The sequence below is a fragment of the Varroa destructor genome, unplaced genomic scaffold, assembly GCF_002443255.2.
Source record: "Varroa destructor unplaced genomic scaffold, Vdes_3.0 BEIS01000005.1, whole genome shotgun sequence".
Classification (NCBI taxonomy): domain Eukaryota; kingdom Metazoa; phylum Arthropoda; class Arachnida; order Mesostigmata; family Varroidae; genus Varroa; species Varroa destructor.
This window is the reverse complement of record NW_019211458.1, coordinates 22,269,163-22,288,872: the sequence shown is the minus strand read 5'-3', so window position 1 is coordinate 22,288,872 and position 19,710 is coordinate 22,269,163. Positions and strand designations below refer to the sequence as shown.

Below are 19,710 nucleotides of genomic sequence, written 5' to 3'. Positions count from 1 at the left end.
AATCAGAACCTGTGCTAATCAGGCATAAGCTAAGGCTGTCAGGACTACAAAAATCCCCTGGTCTACTTGTATGTATGTATATATATATACATATATATATATATATATATATATATATATATATACACTAAAAACTGTGAAAATAATTGAAAAAACAGCGGGGGTTTGTACCTTTACGTTGCATCATCCCGCCGTTTTCATACAGCCGTGCTGTACAGATTGGCAGAACAACTAATAGTTACAAAAAAGATTAGACGAGCTAGTTCACTCACGTTTTTCTGTTCTTTTTCATTATTTCTTATTATATCTAGCTTATTTAGACAGCAATGAAATCAGTACTCAGCAGTAGCAACTTTGACACATGTCATAGATGTGTAACATCAGCTACTGTGATCTGTCTCTCGCTGGTCAAAAGCAGCCGCTCTTGTACGAACTGCTTACTCACATTTGCGATGATCATTCAACAAACCGGTCATACTCGTTAACGCACTGTGCTCATTTTTGTACAATGAAAAAGTGCTCAGGTCGGAGTGATCACACTCGCAGTAAAAACATTTTTATTTAAATATTAGTTTTTTTTTTTTTTTTTTGTCATGCAAGTAAATACGTCTCTGGGACGTTCTCCATTAATGTATAGCCTTGGTCTGATAGCATTCGGTGTACAGAACGTATTGCTGAACTTAAACATGACAAAAATGTCGCCCTCCTCTGTAAGTTGAGTTTCATTTACACAAAGGAACAACTTGTGGCATCTGTTGATTGAGTGTTTTCTGTTAGCTTGCTGAACATAAGAAAATCGCTTCTCCGAGAAAGAGAACGGCCACTTCTCGCAATATATTTACGCCATCTTTTAGCTTGTTTGTAAATAGAACTATTCGGCCGAGCCCGATATGAGTCAATGTCTAAAGCACAACATCCAACTACTACAGTGTAGCTTCTGCTTTATAGCGCATGCAGGACTTCGCCTTTTGTGCCTTATGGACAAACACATCTGATATATAGAGCCCTCATGATATAGAAATAGTTCAAACCTATCAAATATCCCGCGGTTTGCTTGTGTGTACAGACACTTCATATAAAGACAGGAACACAGATTAGCATAGCTGGCTGTAGATCAGGACATCGTTTGATCCTGGCGGACACTTGGATTACTTGTTGCTCTCAGTTAATCGGGACGCTGATCAGAGATAGATACCTTTTCCAACGTCGTGTAACTTACAGTAGATGTAAAGTCACCTGAAACGAAGCGTATGTACTATTAACGCACTGGTGTAGAACAAAGTTCGGCTCAATGGTGTCTTATAACTACTCGTATTACCGTATCTACTAGCGATGTACTCGTATTCATTAGTAATACTGCACCATCGATGAGAAGTGAATTCAACCGAAAGAAGCATTGCCTGCCTATTCCGGCCTGAAACTGTTGCGAGATACGAATTTTGCGGTCTACATTTTTTTCATTTGCTCCCGAAATTGAAATAGGGTTCACAGCAAATGTAAAATACAATATTAAAACACAGCAGTATGTACACTAATGTTGTTTATAATATGGTCATAATTTAAACGAAGTATCAAGCTGATGTACTGAAGGAAATGTTCCACAATAGGACGAAGTCGTATATATACGAAGTAGACGCATCGAAGAGTTGATGACGAGCTGTCCCTATCTTTACGTAACTGCGACCGATGTTTACACACCTTTGCGGTTACTACGAACTACGATAACATCCTTCTCTGGCGCTCACTAGCCTGGCCATATTTTTCTATTGCGTTTCAACTACCACTTTGTAAAATCGCCGGCAGTCTTCTACACAAAGATCTCTGAATTTGGGTTGGGCTTGCTGTTTCGTGCTTCTCGTTAGAAATGTCGCTACTGTTATTTACTACTTTTTATTTGGGGACAAAGTATTTGCTTCAACAAGAATGCGTTATAAAGTGCCGTAGCGAAAGAAGAAGAGAAACGGCGAAGATGCTTTGAGGTTTTATCGACCTAACGTTTACGCTAATCTAGTAGTCGACATGCATGAAGCTTAGATAGCACTTAGACGAAAAAAAAATGGCGAAGTATCGTCGTGCTTATGTTGTTATTAGCTGCACTCAAGTACGTGGTTTTGTAGCCTGCTCCTTTTTATTGTGACTAATCAACGTCTCTAAGTAATTACATTACACTATATGCACAGTATTCGTTCTGACTAGAACATTGCCGACTTCATATGCAAAAAAGAAAAGCAAACGGGTATTTCCTATATGTGTTATATATGTAAGCATAACTAGATAGAAGTTATTCAGCCTAGTTGCTGCGAACATTTGAATTCGTCACACCTAGTTAGTTTCCCCTGAGTCTGAACCATTGATCAAGTATCGCCGTTCAACTTCGCAGAACAAGATGGCCTAGAAACATCCGAGCTTGTTTAAAGCATTTTCAGCTATACGTTTCATGGAACTCGTTGTAGTAAGTTCTGAGTGTTTCCAAGTTATTCATTCTTCTAGTTATAAGGCGACTGCCATATAATCCATGCAGTCATCAGAACACAGCATTCGCATTGTGCGGCCATCTGCAGAATGTTCCCTAGTGAAAACTTGCTTCAATAAGCATTATATATTGAACACATGCATATGCTTCGTTGCAGCTTAAGCCTTATTCAAACCCGACCTTGAATTTCTGTCAACCTTTGTTAGAACTGAAACAAAAAAACAAACAGTATAGTCCTTTTATAGAATAATAGAGGAAGGGTTATAGATTCGAATATTTTTATTGGGTACGTACATGGCTCAATAGGCTTTTCACCCATCCTTGATCCTACAATACTGCTTTAGATTAACATAAACTTAGTAGGGTTGAAGTTCGTCCAAAGCAGCGCGTCACGTTTCCCAACTGCAATTTCACTGACCGCTCGTTGCACTAGTTCAGTCTTGGCTTCAGAACCCACCGCGAGTGAACTGGGTATCTGCTTAAAAGGAGATATCTTACGACGGATCACGAGCTGTGATAAAAAGTGAACGTGTTTTCTTGTAGCTAGAGTGGTTTGACAAACTGACAGGACGGCGATAAATAATGTTTATCTTTACTCGGAATACATTAGAACATCTAATTGTAGATGTACCGCATCTTTCAAAAGCAGCTCAACGTGTAGGGCATAAATGGCTAGCATTAGGTAGATAATGATGGTCTTACCTTGATGTTTGCTGGGGAGTCTACTTCAGAAACTAGGATAATTAATGATGCCCCTATATTATGAGTTATCTTTATATAATATTTTTTGCTCGTTTGTTTGCAGTGCATCGTAATCAGCAATCGGCAATAGATTAAATGCGAAGGCCTCTTGTTGCCAAAGTTACTACTGTAAAAGGGTGTACAAACATAAGCACATATTTATTTATGAACAAAAGTGGTGTATGCGTCCCAATCTAGATATTACTCGAAATCACGGCGTACTTCATAACTAATCTCATGTTGTTATGACGATATTTTTGATAATGGCGTACGCTCAGTAGAGTACAACTCTTATGCAAATTACTTTGTACTGAATGTACTTACATTTATACAATTGATTCGTCCTTATCTGTGACAGAATAATGCAGCTTTTATTGGAACTAATTCCATATTGACCACCAAAGTGGTCTTCCTGTACAAAAAACTATTTGATAAAATTTATTTTGTCAATATTTAACGTTAAGTCAACTTAGTCTCACAATCCCCCCCCCTAGCTATATTTGTTAGCTCCTTTGAGCTAATTTTATGGATTCGTTGCGAAATATGCTTGCAAGAAACAACAACAGGGTATTTATGGTAGACAAAATTGGCTCATTTATAAATAGATGTAGTTGTTTATAATCCATTCCATGTGTGGAAGGTCAAAAGGAAACAAATGCCTTATATCGATTCGAGTAGTACTCAAACTCAACCGAATTGTGTACATCTAAAATATGGAAATGGTCGAGACAAATCTACCGCTTCGTATATACTTAGCAATGTATTATTATTGATGTTGATTTATCACTTACCGAGATTTTCCAGCTATCAGCCTTCCATCCTGCATTTAGTAGGTACCCTTTCTTATTCATAGGTATTTGAACAAGCCCCGAAATAAATCTTAATACGTTGACTTGATGGCTATAAACTTTCATATGCTTTTCAGTAAATGTATTGGGCTGTTGCATGCGAATTTGATAGACTAAATTGGTTTTCTTTAAGCGATGAGCGGTTGAATTTATTATAGCGAAAATGAGAAACATTTTTAAGCCTTGAAAATCAACACTCAATAGCCAAGTTTTTGCTTCTTGAAGCAAATGCTTACATTTTACATTTTCAATATAGAGATTCGTATTGAAGATCAGCGAAATGCTGACCAAGTGTCGAAATTCTAAGGGTAAGAACGCATCGCCACAAACCGAGGAGGTTTCTCATGAAAGCAGAGCTTTTAAGCTGACCAAAACTGGCATTTCATGTCTAATATGTTACAAAGCTATAATTTTAATACTGAAAATGTAGAAGCTGGGTAAAAAAAGAAAAAAAAGGCCACAGGCCTATTGGTAATGTGGGCTGTGTTTATTTCATGTGCAGTTCTCGGAATTTTAGTCAACAAGCATTCGCCTGAAGTATACGGCCGCTATAAACAAAGCATGATTCTATCTTTTCCGCCAACCAGAGAGGGAGAGCAACCAGACACCAGACGATATAATGGCGTCGCCCTGGAGAAAAGTCGAGCTCAGTGGCAGTGGGTTCGGACGTAAAATGGTAATCTTGCAACGGACATCAGAGAAATCTGCTACTATGAGATTGTTCAAGATGGACCAATGACTGCAGCCCGTTATCTGAAGTTCTCAAAGACACTCATGGAAAACACGCAGTCTGGTTACGCAAAGCCTCATCGCCATATCCCAGTACGTTTCTGGGTTGGAAAGATTACTTAGCCTTGGCTTCAACTCGCTTATTATCCCGTTTTAAATCCGTGTGATTACGGGGCATTTTATGTTCAAGGGTTGTTTAAAACGGCAACCAGTGAGCAGGCACAGCCCACTATCTACTTACTTCGAGAAATCATAAATGGAGATATTAAATATGAGAACGCAAATGGTAGGTATATGGCTATACAGAAGTCGCCAGAATGCTGTAAAAAATAAAAGCATTTCAAATAAATTAAAAAAATTAATTCTACCCAACTAGTTCACAAGTAATTCTACTAATTTGTTTTTAACAGCTATATATACTACAACAGCATTGAATATGAAAATTGACGTACTGAATATTTCATATATCCGCTTTCTAGAATTTAATAGCTAGTAGCTAACTTACAGCTAACTCATGGAGGCAACAAAGTAATGATAGTAAGAAACAATAATAGTAATAGAAAATTGTTTTTCCCCTTCATTAACTCACGTAGGCACATCTGTCGTCAATTCGGAAAAGTCTATTTGTAACGTAGCTTTCGTCAGGTTAGCATTTTTCTGTGTTGCCTGCGATCTGCTGCTAACTACCTTCTCTCGTCCAGGATTCGTTACGTTATACTGCCGCGGTACGTGGGTTAACAAGTGTGTATGCTTATGTGTAGTCGGGTGGCGTCTGCGAAGAACGGTGCAGAACCTCTGCACCACTCTGCGCCCATTGTAAAAGAACGGATGACGCTGTACTTCCTCTGCACAGAGATAGGGTGCTATGGGGTACCGCTACTGCCGTTACTAGCGCTGCCGCCTTGTCGTATCGATCGAAGGTCTGCCGCTGCTGCCGCTGTTCCTTCTATTGCTACTACTACGTTCTGCCTCCCTGGGGCGAAAGCAATGTTACGACAATCTCAGACTTGGCGGCCGATGGACAGAGCCACCGACAAGCACTTTCCCCAACTATACGGCCTCGGCTAGATGACCAGACCCCCACCTCATCTGTATATATATATATATATTTGTGGGGAACCATCGACGGAAGCGGTGGATGGTCCTGCAGCACCAGAGGGATCACAGCCGCGGTGGCTGCCTGCCTAATCAGACTAGCGGGGGCGAAAGGGCAGCGTTTCTAAAGAAATCCCACATACGCTACTTTTAGGACTAACCAATCCAGTATGCTCCACAACCACGGCCCTACGAGCTCTCGCTGCCCTCCCCCGAACTCTTATACTCCACTACCGCCCCCTCCACTCCCCCCGCCCGGCCGTTACGCCTCCGGACAGCCAGCCTCGTGCCTAGATTCGTCATGCGTTTGTCTAGCCTATGCCTCGGCTGCTTCTGCTATCGTTATACAAGACCACGCTTCTTAGCTACTCATGTAATACTGATGGCTAGTTTACTCTGGCTCATTTTCGGCCCTCACTGCCGATGCGTATCGCAGCCCGGTGACCGTGAGGGTAACCGACCCTAATATCTAGCACGGTTTCATGTAACTTGGAGTAACGTCGTTTCAATGAGATACGTTTTATTTAGTCATCTAGGAAAGGGTCCGTCACTACTGCAGGAAATATTATACGTCAAATAAGTATTACTGATTTCTGTTAGTTAGAGTCGACTAGAACAAATCATGCAGATATGTGCTAGCTAGGGTAATGGTCGGTTTCGAAGGAGTATAGCAGTGGATATACAAAATAAATTGCGTTATTAAGCTACATCAAACGAGCCTACCCTTTAGCGTCGACATATTGAATTCGTTGTTTTGCTTCGAATAGAAACAATTTAAGGTTATCGTGTCGTCATTAGCATTTAACGTAATTAAACTGGCGCGTGTGTGGACATGGCATCGCGCATATATCATGTTAGTTGACATAGGAGAGAACCTACTAGATTTCACTGGTAATAACGGGAGAACTACGCTTGCTGAGCAGAATTGTAGGCCCTGCGTCTTCCTTCGCACAGCAGGTTTATTTCCGAAGCTGACTTCTACGGAAAGCACATGGTGAATTCTGAAAAAAAAAACGTCATATCCTATTATAGCTCTTAAATAGTCTACTGGAGCTGTGTTTGAGCTGCCTAAAAATGACAGTCAGCATAGGTCATAAAAAAGTGAAAATTACCATTTACTGCTACATTAATTCGTGGAAAAAACATCATGGCTAAAACTTTGTAATCGCGAAGCAGATCACTCGTCGACTAAGCCACTTTAAAACCTTAATAGGGAACTGGGCTAAAAAGCGCGAAGCATTATTAGTGTCATTTGGTGTTAGTATAGAACAACATGATCACAGCGACTTCGTACGAAGGTAGACATCTGCAAAAAAAATAAGCTCCTCGGGCTATGAGAAAAATACGCAATGACCTGCGTTTCTAGTTTTCGTGCGCAGCGTTGACAGTGATCGAAACTAACTTCTCTGCAGCAGCGGATTAACAAAGGAAGACAAAAGCACTTTCAGCTTTATTCTTTAGTAAAAAAATCACTGAATCAAACTTTATGAACTACTGAAGTTGAACTCTAAGCAGTTTTCAACTGTTTCCCAAAATCTTTGACTGATGTTCTGGTAGTGAACTGGTTTTTCTCCCGTTCATTAAGCCTAAACGTCTTTTAAGAAATTCGTTTTATGTTCAGTCTTTGAGACAAGGTCTCAAATTATTTAACAATACTAGCATCTGGTGCATACTAGGCAAAATTGAGTGCTACATTTCCGCCCCGTGATATCCAAGCGAGTCATATATCTATGTCGGACTTAATGTTTTGTACCGACTCATACGACTAGATGGATTTGGTTTGCCCCTATATACTCTCTAGATCTCTTTTCGCTTGCCTGAAATGTAAGACAATGAAGGCAGGAGCGTAAGCGTTAAATACAAACGTTTGTAGAAGTCCGATAGATCACCGGAAGGATCCGGGGACGTTCTTGATTTCGTGATGGTAAGACAACGTAAAAAGTCTAAGGGATCGGCGCAGACTCTCAGGGCGGTGTTCGCTTATTACCACTGCGACTAAATTTCTGTTTAAGTCCTGTTTCGAAGCATATGTTTTTGGCGGTGTCTAGCCATGGCAGAGGCGTGCGTAATGCTATTCTCCGAAGTAGTTAGTAGTTTCTGCTTAGGTTAGTAGGTTCAATGGCCGTTAGGCTTACTGACCTTTGACTCGATTTTTAATTCCGCAGGCGGACAACAGCGTTCGAAATCTCGTCAGACGATTTTACTAGAAGTCGCGCTTTCGCAAACGGTTTGCTTGTCTTGGCCTTCCGCCAACCTAAATGTCGATTTTGTTTTCACCAGAGTAACAGATCTCAACTGAGTTTCCGAGAGTAAAAACGCAACCTGTGTAAGTGCACGTGCATGTATGTTAAGTGCATAGCCATGTATCAGGAATAACAACAGTACAGCGTGCTCTTGAGGAGCATATACAGGCAATTTCAGTGGTTGATCGTGTTTGAAGTAGTTCACGAACGTATATGATTTCTGGCACTTTATGTCGAGGCAGGTCATTTGTGTGGTTTCATAAACGACGCTACGCTTGCGGATTTTGATTTGAAGTAGATGTTCAAGTTTTTACTAGTATTATTTTCGTCGAACAGCGATAAAGGCTTGCCAAACTGGATAAGTACTTGTGAGGAAAGTGGCATCTGTCAAGCCACTTTTTGAAAAGCTGCCATCTTAGTACTGATGCATATTTCTTCTAGAGACGTAGTAAACTTTCAAAGAATCGCCTTATTTTATGCGTTGAAAGAGAAGTTAAAGCATTCGGGTTGTTACGGAACTGATCTTAACACCGATGTATGGATTTCGATGTCCGGAGTTTGTGGAATGAGTCTGCACGGACAACGTCAAAGTGACGCGGCACACTCCGCGTCCCAAGCACGGTACGCGCGAGCCGGTTTGCCATTAGAAAGTACCTATTCGAACTGCAAATTGCTTCTGTTTAAGACGAGCCTTCATATCGAGAGTTCTTTGCGATAGTTCTACGCATGCGCAGTTCGAACAAGACAACACATACAAAAGTACGATCTTCCCTAGAAAATATCGGAAGAACATTTGATTTTTAATTGTTGTATTTGTCTTGCTCATACTGACAAATCGAAATCGATCTGAATCGCGAATGAATTGAATAAGAGAGAACTAGACTTCTGTTTTATATCTGCGTCTATCTGACACATACTCGTAAAATAAGGCGATTGACTGATGCGTACTTCTAGAAGCGGAACTCGATGATTCATTCAAATGCTACAGAAGCACTTATCTGAAGTGCTGGTTGTAAGGCTGATGTTTCCAGGTGGCGTTTCAGCTGGCCAGTCTCACAGAGTCGGTCCGAAGAACATGTGATTATGCGCAATCACACAATGACATGTTAAATTCTACAACGAATAATTTCCTCAAGATGCGGTTATAGTTTAGTATCGGTAAGGATGCGTCCTGTAACATACATAGAAAAACACACATGTTCTAATTGTGTCTTGAAGTGTCCCGAGTACTATCGCATTTTACCGGACCAAAGAATGTTCCAGCACAAGTTGGATCGGTGGCAGCTGCGATACTTACCAACATTTTTATGGCAACCCAAAAACAGGTTACTAGACAACGATCTCGACAGGCCAACCTGAACAAAACGTCCATGAGATTCATAATTTTGAAGGAGTCTGTCCTCTTCGTTTTAAAACTAAGATCTTATTTTGATTTGCAGAAAGGAAATTCGTCATATCATAGATATTGTTGCTTTTCGGGTCAATAGGCTGCCCATATCTGATTATATTAAAGAAATAGAAGCTTCTCTGCGAACATCTATTTTCACCCATACAGATTCTGACCTTGAGCGAAGTAGTATACTAATTAATTGATCATCAATTTAGGAAATGGCTAGATCTATTAAAGATTAATTGAGATCATTTTCGCTTGACTGTAGCCTCATCTCTAGTGGTACTTCGCTTACTACAGCTTACCCTTAACTTTGGTGAAGACCTCCTGCGTTATTTTTTGTTGCTGTACCGTAACTTTATTAGCCCATTAGCTGAACACAAAGAGAATGTTTAACCTATGTTTATAATTATAGGGCCAGAACTTACAATGTCACCGTTGAGAAGCTTTTAATTCGTACCTCGTCCCAAAAAAGCTGCTAGATGAACAACACGGCTTCAATAGGAGCATATCCGCTTAAAAGCATTTAGTATATAATTTAAGGTACTATATATGTACGCTAAGTACGAGCCTATTTTCACTAGTGCAGATTTAGATTTGCCAAATGCGTCCGATAGAGCTTCCCACCCACGATTACTGGTTGTCTGGAATCGAAACTAGATAATCTTGCAATTGATAATCGACTGTCGCTTGGTTCGGCCTTGTCGGTTGGACAGCTGCTTAGCAGCTAAGGTCGATAGGTCATTGTCTCTAGCGAGTACCGAAAGAATTTTGCGTAGGCCCAATTCTGTTTTGTCTACTCATACATGATCTTATAATTTATGTTGTTTCTAAAAGCGGTATTTATGAGCTGTACACCGATGACCTGGAACTATGTGCTACTTCCAGCTTTCAGTTGACCCGCTTAGGGAATTGGTGCCAAGATTAGCAGTTGATCTTCTGGTAAATATGATAGATTTTAGGTACGCTTTTAAACTGACATTGTCCATATAGCCGAGTTTATTTGGGACTTGAGAATTCCTATACACATCTGTCCACACTTTGATTTACATGTTACTGGAGTTGTTAAATAGCAAATTTTTCAGATTACAACTTTCTGTTGCATCATCGTCAGAGAAAGGGATTCCTATATAACGCTCTATGATTGCAATGTTCAAATATACGTATTCCTTGAATATATGGCGCCCCTATTTAAAGAAACTCGCTGAAGTGCCTGACGAGCTCTCATACAAGCTTTCGCATAGTGAAAACTTGTTTATCTCAAGCCAATGAGCGAATTTTACGAGGCTGGCAATATTAAAATGTTTAAGAATAATAATATAAGTATAATAATAAAAAATAAGATGACAACTAATATAAATTCACTAGACTAATTCCTAGTCATACCCAAATATAACTTGTGCAAGCGCCAACTACATTTCTACTTGTTCTATTATGAACATCGATATTAAGGCTAAATAAAAGTTTTCGAGACCTATCTCATACGGTTGGATCCCGGTACGAAACGAAGTGTGTCTGGACTACATCAGGAGTTCTTAAACGTAGTAAGCAAGTCGCAGGGACATAAAAATGTATTATTCTCAGCGAATATATTTCGTTTTCTTACACAATTCGTTATTAACTACAAATAAAAATGTTATTGTATTGTGTTAAGTAAGTTGTATCATGGCTATACTGCACAGAACTTAATTGGGCTTTGCACAATTCTGGCTAACGAAATATTGAAGGGCGGCCAACTTTTTAACAAATCAAAATACCTAGAAATTATCAAAATTTTATTTTTAATCTGGCATGCCTTTGATAAACATTGGGCCTGAATTGTAAGACTTTGCAAGCATGCAACATTTACCATGCGTAAAGATGCTCAGTCTTGTATTGGAGAACAATCAGACCAATTACACTAAGTTATCTAGAGCTATTTAGAGCGGGTTCAAAAACTTAAATAACCTTTACACTATTCAGGATGGAAAAACAGTGTTTCGGTCCCGTGAGACGCACGTTCTTTAAGTCTAAGAGCATCTCAACAGGTGAATGCATGTTGTTTGCATCATTACACTTAATCGGCCTATCAATGGCCTGTCTGAGAGAATCGATGTTATATATAAAATATAGAAGCGCTCTAAAACACGCCAACATACATTTGGAGAATGTGGAGCCTGAAGCCAATGCTTGATCCGATTTTTTTTCGAAGCCGCGACTGAATAACGAAGGCGAAGAGTCCTGCATAGGCGCTAATTGACCGCAGTGTGTGCTAACGCCGCATATACACATTAAGGCTCTACTGGAATTCGAGATATCTGCTAATATTAACCACCTCTTCCTCGTAAAAGCAAACGTTCCTGCTATTCATTACGGGTATGAGCATCAGATCACGGCCGAACTTGTTCGGCATTGCCATTAAAGTCGGTTTTCCTCCTGTCTGAGACAGTTCCTTAGCATGACACACCGGTGGGTAACACAGACGTGCTCGCGTTTCGCCTACGATTTTTACTGCTAATTGTTGACCAGATTGTCTTTAGGATACGCTACCTGTGTGCCAATTAGATTTGGACTTGGTTTATGAGGAACATTTGTTGGCTTTCTCTCTTAAGTTTTAATGTTCTAGTTACACGTACGACATATATCTCGTACATCTCTTATTGAGCTCATTGCGCTTTTGCCGAAGACTTTCATGTCGTTTTTTCGTTTGAAGTGCCGAGGTGTGGTCATATCGTCTGTGGTTTTCATCCTCTCAATTGCTGTTCTTAAAATGATCGAAACAGGAATTAACTGTTGTTTCTGCTATGAAAGCCTCCTCGACCAATTCTGTCAGCAATTTTCGATGAGTCACATTAGCATTTTTGGCCTCGAAACAGAGTTAGTCACAGAGTGTTAATATTTAAAAGCAAGCAATGTCTTTGTCTTTGATTTAATTACTTTCTGGTAATACCCAAAGAATTTAATGAGTCCATATATTCGATGTACGAAGTCACTTTGCTAATGCTACGTACTTGAAAAGTTAGTCAGCTTTTTTAAATAGCTCTAAACGACTTAACAGAATCCAATAACATAAAAACAGGGTACGATTTTTTAATGAGTCTTGTAACTTTAATAGTTGTGCTCTGTTTAGCTTCAATAGCAGCAATATCCGTAGTAACTGATAACACTGCTGAACTGTTTAGCTTCTGGTAGGTGCCCAACGGTTCATTAAAAAAAATTGCGACATAAATTTAACTTACCTGGCTTAGTTCGATTACAGAGATGCATACCCATATAATTGTTAGTCTGTTTATATACATTCTCACAACCTATATCCTTTGTCGTTTCAGACGAAAAAACATATGACAATGAGCTTGTTCAGTAAGCAGTCGAAGCGTGTTGCTTCGACGGACATTAATTATTTCCGTTACGGGGTCTTGAGCGTGGATGCTGGCCTTTGCGTCACCGCTGTACTGTACTAGGTTTCTATAAAAGGAACTCTGTAAGGCGCTTCTAGCAACCTTTTCTGCAGTCATAACGTACTATTCCTTGTCGCCGTTCCGTTGAGGAATCATTTCTGACGCGTCAACAAGCGGTCATTGTTAGAGAGGGCATGGCGACGAATTCTAAGAACATGTAAACTGGTAAACGTTTTTTCAAAAACATATGTTTTTCGGTGTCCGCTGGGATCGCTAATGCTAAAAACAATGTGAGAAAGAAATACGGTGCTTGCCCTTTTCCTTTAAGACGCATGCTCATTTTGCGCGCCAACTTCTAACGTGGCTAAAAACCTAGTAAGTGCGGTACGAAGAGGCACTAAATTTCGTCTCTCTTCCTTTCGTTCTCCTTTGAGTTCGGGGGCAAACTCTGGTTCACGCATTTTCGAACCAAAATCATCTGAAGCTCCCCCGCAACGCTAACGGCTAGAAATTACTGCTTTATTTTACGGAATCGGAGGTGCCGTGACTGGTGTTGCTGCCTTTGTCGAAGCCAAAATGCATGTGCTACCTATTTTCAATAGTTTACGTGCCGTATCACACTAGATTCGCCCATATGATTTTGCTGTAACACAGTTTCTTTATTTAAACCTCTCTTTGCAAATTACAAAGAAGGCGCTGCAAGCGATTTGTCCGATTGGGTTGGTTTACGTAGGCTTAAGTTGAGTTGAATTTTCAACGGCAGAATTCGAGTTTCGACAAATTTAGAGAGCAGTGTGTCTCCTGTAGGGACTAAGGGATGGGAAAGCTGGTCCGCTTAGGAAACGTCTCGTAGTTAGCATATGTCCCAAGGGAACTCTTGAAAACTGTCTGCTCTGTATATGTCAAATGAGCTTTATCGCGTATCGTGCTTCGTCAGAGTTCGGAACGAATGTTTTGCGCATGTGAATTTAATACGCAAAGGAACTAAAATGTACGGTTCTTTAAACGGAAGCCCGACTGACTATTCTGACTAATATTTTACATCGGTTCGGCTTTATTAAAGGACCCTCAGTTGTACCAGTCAGGTACGTTATGAACGGTAAATTACAGTGTTGCACACACGCTTACGTGGAAAAGCCGAGAAGGGTTCCTCGACTATTTATTGAGACAATGTGTTCAGAAAAGTGCCTTATGAAAATTAGGGCTGATTATTACTACGGCAACTTGTACGTCATCAGTGCGGCGCAGTGACGATATTCTCGATACACATACAAGTCTGACGGGACAAAAGTGCCTTTGATACAATGCTCATTATTTTTGACCAGGCTTGTAAGAATACCAGCCAATGGTTGAACATGCAAACGATGTACTCAGTCTTTCAGGCCATATGACTTAATGACCTGAATATTTGCGCAGCAGATGCAAGCAAGAAACATCAATCGAGATGGAATCGTATGCCAATTGGCGAAATGGCAGCCTTGGACTATTCCTGTACCTGTACGATCAGAGGATTAAACGTGACCATTGAACAGTATCGCAGCAATACCCTTTCTCTACGGATACCGTTCAGTTAGAGTGTATCTCTAGCAATTTTGTTTGCTAAAGTAGCATTTAGAAATATTTAGCTTTTCCGTAGAATAAATAATGGAAAGTCCAATACATTAGTCTACCTGTAGAATACCGTAGAAACTCATCCACGTCTTAATGTTAATTTTTATTTAACCCATTGCTTAATTTAGGATATAGTTGCAATAACTCATATTGAAACGCCCACCGCTGAAGTGACTAAATGCTTCGAGCCAACATGCAGAAGAGTATTGCCAAGTGTTCCGTATGCGTCCAATGACGCCAAGGTAAGCACTGATCTGTGAAGCAGACTGAAGGAATTTGCGACACGGCCATAGCGAAGGCAAAAAGCCACCAGCAGAATAATGGTGACCCTTCCTCGCTGGCTTTTCTAATTTTAAAGAAAACGAATTTTTCTAGAAAGGTTCGTTGGAACAGTGCGTCTAATATTAGGGAACTAGGAAAAATGCTTCGGCTGATTGGTTCCTTACAGCTTAAACGTTCGCAGACTATACGTGCTTAACCTGCTGTGCCTACAAGTGGGCGCCAAATAACCACCGACAAGTATTTGCATTGCATACACTGGTTACGAATGATGTCAATGAGGAAGCTTACATTTTAATGAGAGAAAGCAGCTTTCGAAGATGGTGCTGATAATTTCAAAGGAATCTTTCTTATTAGTTAACTAACTGATTTTGTTGTTAGCAACATGCAGAACTTCGCAATTTTTCTAAAATTCTATAGCTAAAATACTTGCTAGCAAAGCGAAGCTGTACGACACTTGCATTGTTTATATGAAAAGCTACGATACTGGAGCAAGCCCGCATAGGGAAACCTCGCGGCCATGATGAGAACATTGCTAAATCGACGCTTGCCAACGCGATTGAAATCCTTACCAAGAAAGTTTTGTGGACCCTCACTGGTAAAAATAGGTAGATTCTTCAGTCTCAGTTATTCTGCTCAGCTGTGGCAAAACATCTTTCGTCAAAGAATTGAGATTCTGTCAAAACTAGTTTTTCTGTTCTCCGTTTTTGTCGATTGACTAAAAATTCTGCTGCCTGTAGGCGAACGCTCGACTTCGAAAATATTGCTTTTTCGAAGGTATCAGAGCATTTCGTTAATTAATTTATTATTTATAAAGTAAATGGATACGGAATAAGCAAAAAGGGCTGCATTCGCATTTTTAGAGATTTTATAAAGATCTAAAAAGGTCGATTGTGGTTAGTGCTTTACAACGCTTGCTACAATATATGCGTTTAACGCTGGAACTTTTCCAGTTGGTTTTCTTATATCTGATACTGGGACTATACCTTGCTATTACCAACGGCCTCTGTGGTTCGATGTCGACTATTATTAAGCAAAGTTATGAAGTAACTAATACAAGTGATCTGATGCAGGCATGAATTTATAGAGACGTATAAAGTATAAAAAAATACTTGTAATTAATTCCGAATTTCATTACTATCCTAGTATGGTTAATATTCTGTTTGTATGAGTTATCAAAGTGGCATAAAGATCATTTTGATTTACGTCGCAACCAAGTGCCTCTTTAGGTGAACTTCGTTGAGTTCAAAAAAAAACCCACGATATTACAACAGTCAGTGTGTCCTAACAAGAAAATGTTCCCAAACCATTTTTATTCTTTTGACAAACATAGATAATAAAGAAAAGAACTTATTTACTTTCGACAAAAGTCTGCGGATTGTCCTTTGAATCGAAGTGGCGTATTTATAACCATGTATCAGTCTAACATTTCTTGTCAACCGCTGGACTAACACGATAGCTTATCGTGCTGTATTGCTTCTAGTAGTTCCCTTTCAGTCTCCCTAGCGTCGTTTCGTTCTGCAAGTTAGCTCTCTACTTAGGCGCTGTTCTTCTGAGCTAACGCGATGGCTAGTTTCTCACTTGACATTGTGTTTCTGGATGAGTTTTGTAACTTACTAGTCTGTTCCATCGTCGTGACCGATGATGGCACGGTGTTAGTGTCTGGGTCTCGAACCGGCCTCTGTTCTGCTTTCTATCCACCGCCGCCGAGAGCTTTCAGCCAGCTACGTTGTTCTCCAGAGCAAGTCAGTAGTTCCCTGGATGTTCCATCACTAGGTGTCAGGGTAGATTTTGAATCCAAATCATTCCGAGCACAACCGAGAGGAAGAAACACTAAAAAATGACATTAAACAAGAACGAAATCATGTATCCTCTTCTTTTTTTTATTATTACTGCATTGGGTCGTGGGATTGTAGACTCCATTTGAGTTTTTCCGTGTGCACGTGCTGCCCTTGAAGCAGCACGTGCAGCTTCCTCATTGAAATGACTTCTTTTGAAAGCTATGCCTCGTATACAACATATAGTGCATAGATAGCGTTCGGTTCAGAGAATGTTTTTGGAATTCATGAGGCTGACCGAGCTCCATGTTACCTGATGCGCCATACCCGTAACCTCTAGGCAACACAAATATCTCTTATTATCTAAAACGTTTATATCCCTTATATGGGAGCGATGGTTCCCCCTTTGAATATTTATTATACAACTATTTGCGTGCATAAACAGCTCCAGGCTTTCCACGTTGCGTTGAATATCAGCCTACGCAATCTTACAATTGTACAATGGTCCCAAAATTGGAGACGGCATGGTATTACAATGTGGTGTAGATTCTTATTCGTCGAATATTTTATAGAGGTTATGCAATGAGCGTCGCGTGTAAGCCTGACCTATGTTTGACCAGTGTCTCATCCAACTAAGACGCATCAAACAGCAAAAGTGGTCTAGCCACCGGGGCTGCTTGTAGCGAACCTCATTTGTTCTATGCGACGTGTGGTTCACATGGTGTATACCTAGATACGCGCGCCAGTGTTCCCGTGATGGTGCTATGTTGGGGTCATGTAACGTAAACGGATTCCAGACCCGCCGTAGGCATTTCATTTTGCACTGGGGACGAGCTTTTTTTAAGCCACTGCTTAACGGCAGTATTTAACAGACAGTTTCAAATATTCGCTTATTTGGGCACCTAATGGAAATGTTTATGATTTGTATAATTATTTTGTTTGTTTATACTTCCTTCTGAACTCAGCAAGCAACTATGAACAAAACTCCAGCTGCGATCAATTAGTAGTGCGATGTAAATTAATAAATAACGACCGAACATCTACGTTTCTTTCTGTGTTTTGCAGATAGTCTAGGTCGGTATATCCAGCAGAAACAAAGTCGTAGCCCGTGGCTTTAAAAATCTGTATGATTTCGGTTGATTTATAGAAACATATAGCAATGTGGTTAATTAACAGTCAAATCAAGGATAATCAAAGGAGATAAGCTTTTTTATTCTTGAAGAAGTCATTCGCACGGTGTGTAGATACTTGGCAAGAAAACGTTCACCGCACCTGACAACGTCGATACGAAGCCGCGATGATGACGCTGCTGTATGCATATACGACTAAGTCTGAGAGAGCTTCGAGAGAAGCAGCTTACTGTGAAACTTCAGGGGTCCGGATAAAACAAGAAGACGCGAACCGAAAGGTTTTTGCTTTTGGCTTTCAAGATCAACATGGTATTCTACCGTTAAACCCCCTTTGAAGCCGACAACGTAATGAACCAAAAGTATTACGCGCTCTTTTTATGTGAGCTGAAGTGGAAAATCTTCCAGAAGATTCTCTTGTTGCAAGAAAGGAATAGTCCGGTGGGGCTTAAACAAACTATTTTGTTAGCTTAAAAACTTTTCCTATGTGAGTAGGAGGAGCTGCGCTTAGGATTAGTATTTGACTTTTCGTGTTACGCTCTCGTTGACTTTTTCCCGTCTAAAAACGTCCAAAAACAAAACACCAGGAGAAACATCGTAGACATATCGTACATAGTTTGATCAAGACAGAAAAAATACAATGCCCTCTTGTATTTCTCCTAGAATTCAATTTTCAGTTCTTACGAAATGTAACCTAACATAGTTGACTGTGTGTGAACGTTGTTCCCCAGTTGTCTCCTTTATCCGTTAGATTAAACGCTAGGGCCGCTTAACGCTACGCAACTGAGGCTTTAACTCTGTGCTTTCGTTCATTGCTTTACGCTCCGTACCGCCCCCTTGCGCGACCAGAAGCGACTTCCTACTTCCGCGGTCGTTGTCGACAAATGCTCGGCAATGAAAAGAATGAGCTTGTACAGCTTTGAGAGATGGTGTCAGCGGCAGCGGTGATGGTTGTTACCTTTTCTGTGAGCCCAGAAAATCGCTGAAGAACGAATGTTAGGATGGCAGCGTCAACTCAACGGAAAAAACGGTTTGCCACCAACGCTAGTCCGATGCTCTATAAGCACCGCCGACTACACATAGTATTGCAACGGAGCCACAAACACCTTTCAAATTCATTTGAAATCAAATAAAGCAGATGCTCTGATTTAAGTGACGATAATGCTCTGAGAGGTTTGAGATGGGGCAGTGCTGCTTGAAGATAGCGTTTTCCTGTATACGGTGTTTTCCTATGATTATGGAGCAATTCTCTAGCCATCTTTATCATGATATTACTGCTATTTAATACAAGCTAAAAGCGCGCCAAAGACTCTACAATGAAACTACTAGCTTTGAAAAAGACATAGGACAAGCGAGTTGTAAAAAAGAAAACAAAAATCGATTAAAATGAGCGTACAGGACACTAGGTCTATCACTAGACGTTGATCTGATTGCTTTCCAATAGGTCAAATATTTTAACAAGGTCAGTGGTAAGTGCTAGTAAGTAACTGTTTTTGCTTTAAAGAAAACTGGCAAACTAGCAACAGATTGCCAACCCGCATTGGGGAAGCCAAGATACGACTTCGATAAGTTAGAGAATACATATTTGCTGTTGTATATAATTCGCCAAAGTGTTTAATAGCCTTTACGCATTCTAAGAGTGGTATACATGAAGATATGTAATGACATATACCTTTAAGGATAATCAAAGAGATTTCGAATCATTCAAATGATTGCTATTTTAAACCGATAGCCGACATCTTGGCATTTTTGGTTCTCAGTTAAGTACAAACATTTCGTCACTAGAAAGATAAACGACTAGATACATTTAGAATTTTTTTTATATAAAAGCACTTATCGGAAATTACACCTCTTTAAATTGATGTTTTGTGGTCTTCTCGAGTTTTATCGTGGGACGGTCGGCGCCGATGATTTTTGCGATCGCTTGAAGATTCTTAAATTACAAGGGGTAGTGCCTTTGTTTTTAAAAGTTTATTAGACTAACTGCAAAAAAACGAGGCGGGAGAATTAGATCTACTA

General features: G+C 40.1%; 2 long non-coding RNA genes across 2 annotated transcripts; one reads left to right on the top strand and one right to left on the bottom strand.

Annotated features, from left to right (window-relative positions):
• Nucleotides 1-601: 601 nt before the first annotated feature.
• On the bottom strand, nt 602-8,532 carry LOC111251559 (uncharacterized). Its single transcript, XR_015329044.1, has 3 exons — nt 8,026-8,532; nt 6,766-6,887; nt 602-1,236 (listed from the first exon to the last, which is right to left on the bottom strand). It is a non-coding gene; the product is annotated as an uncharacterized LOC111251559 (long non-coding RNA).
• Nucleotides 8,533-11,669: 3,137 nt separating this feature from the next.
• On the top strand, nt 11,670-18,937 carry LOC111251338 (uncharacterized). Its single transcript, XR_002673709.2, has 3 exons — nt 11,670-11,874; nt 17,630-18,132; nt 18,541-18,937. It is a non-coding gene; the product is annotated as an uncharacterized LOC111251338 (long non-coding RNA).
• The last annotated feature ends 773 nt before the right edge of the window (nt 18,938-19,710 follow it).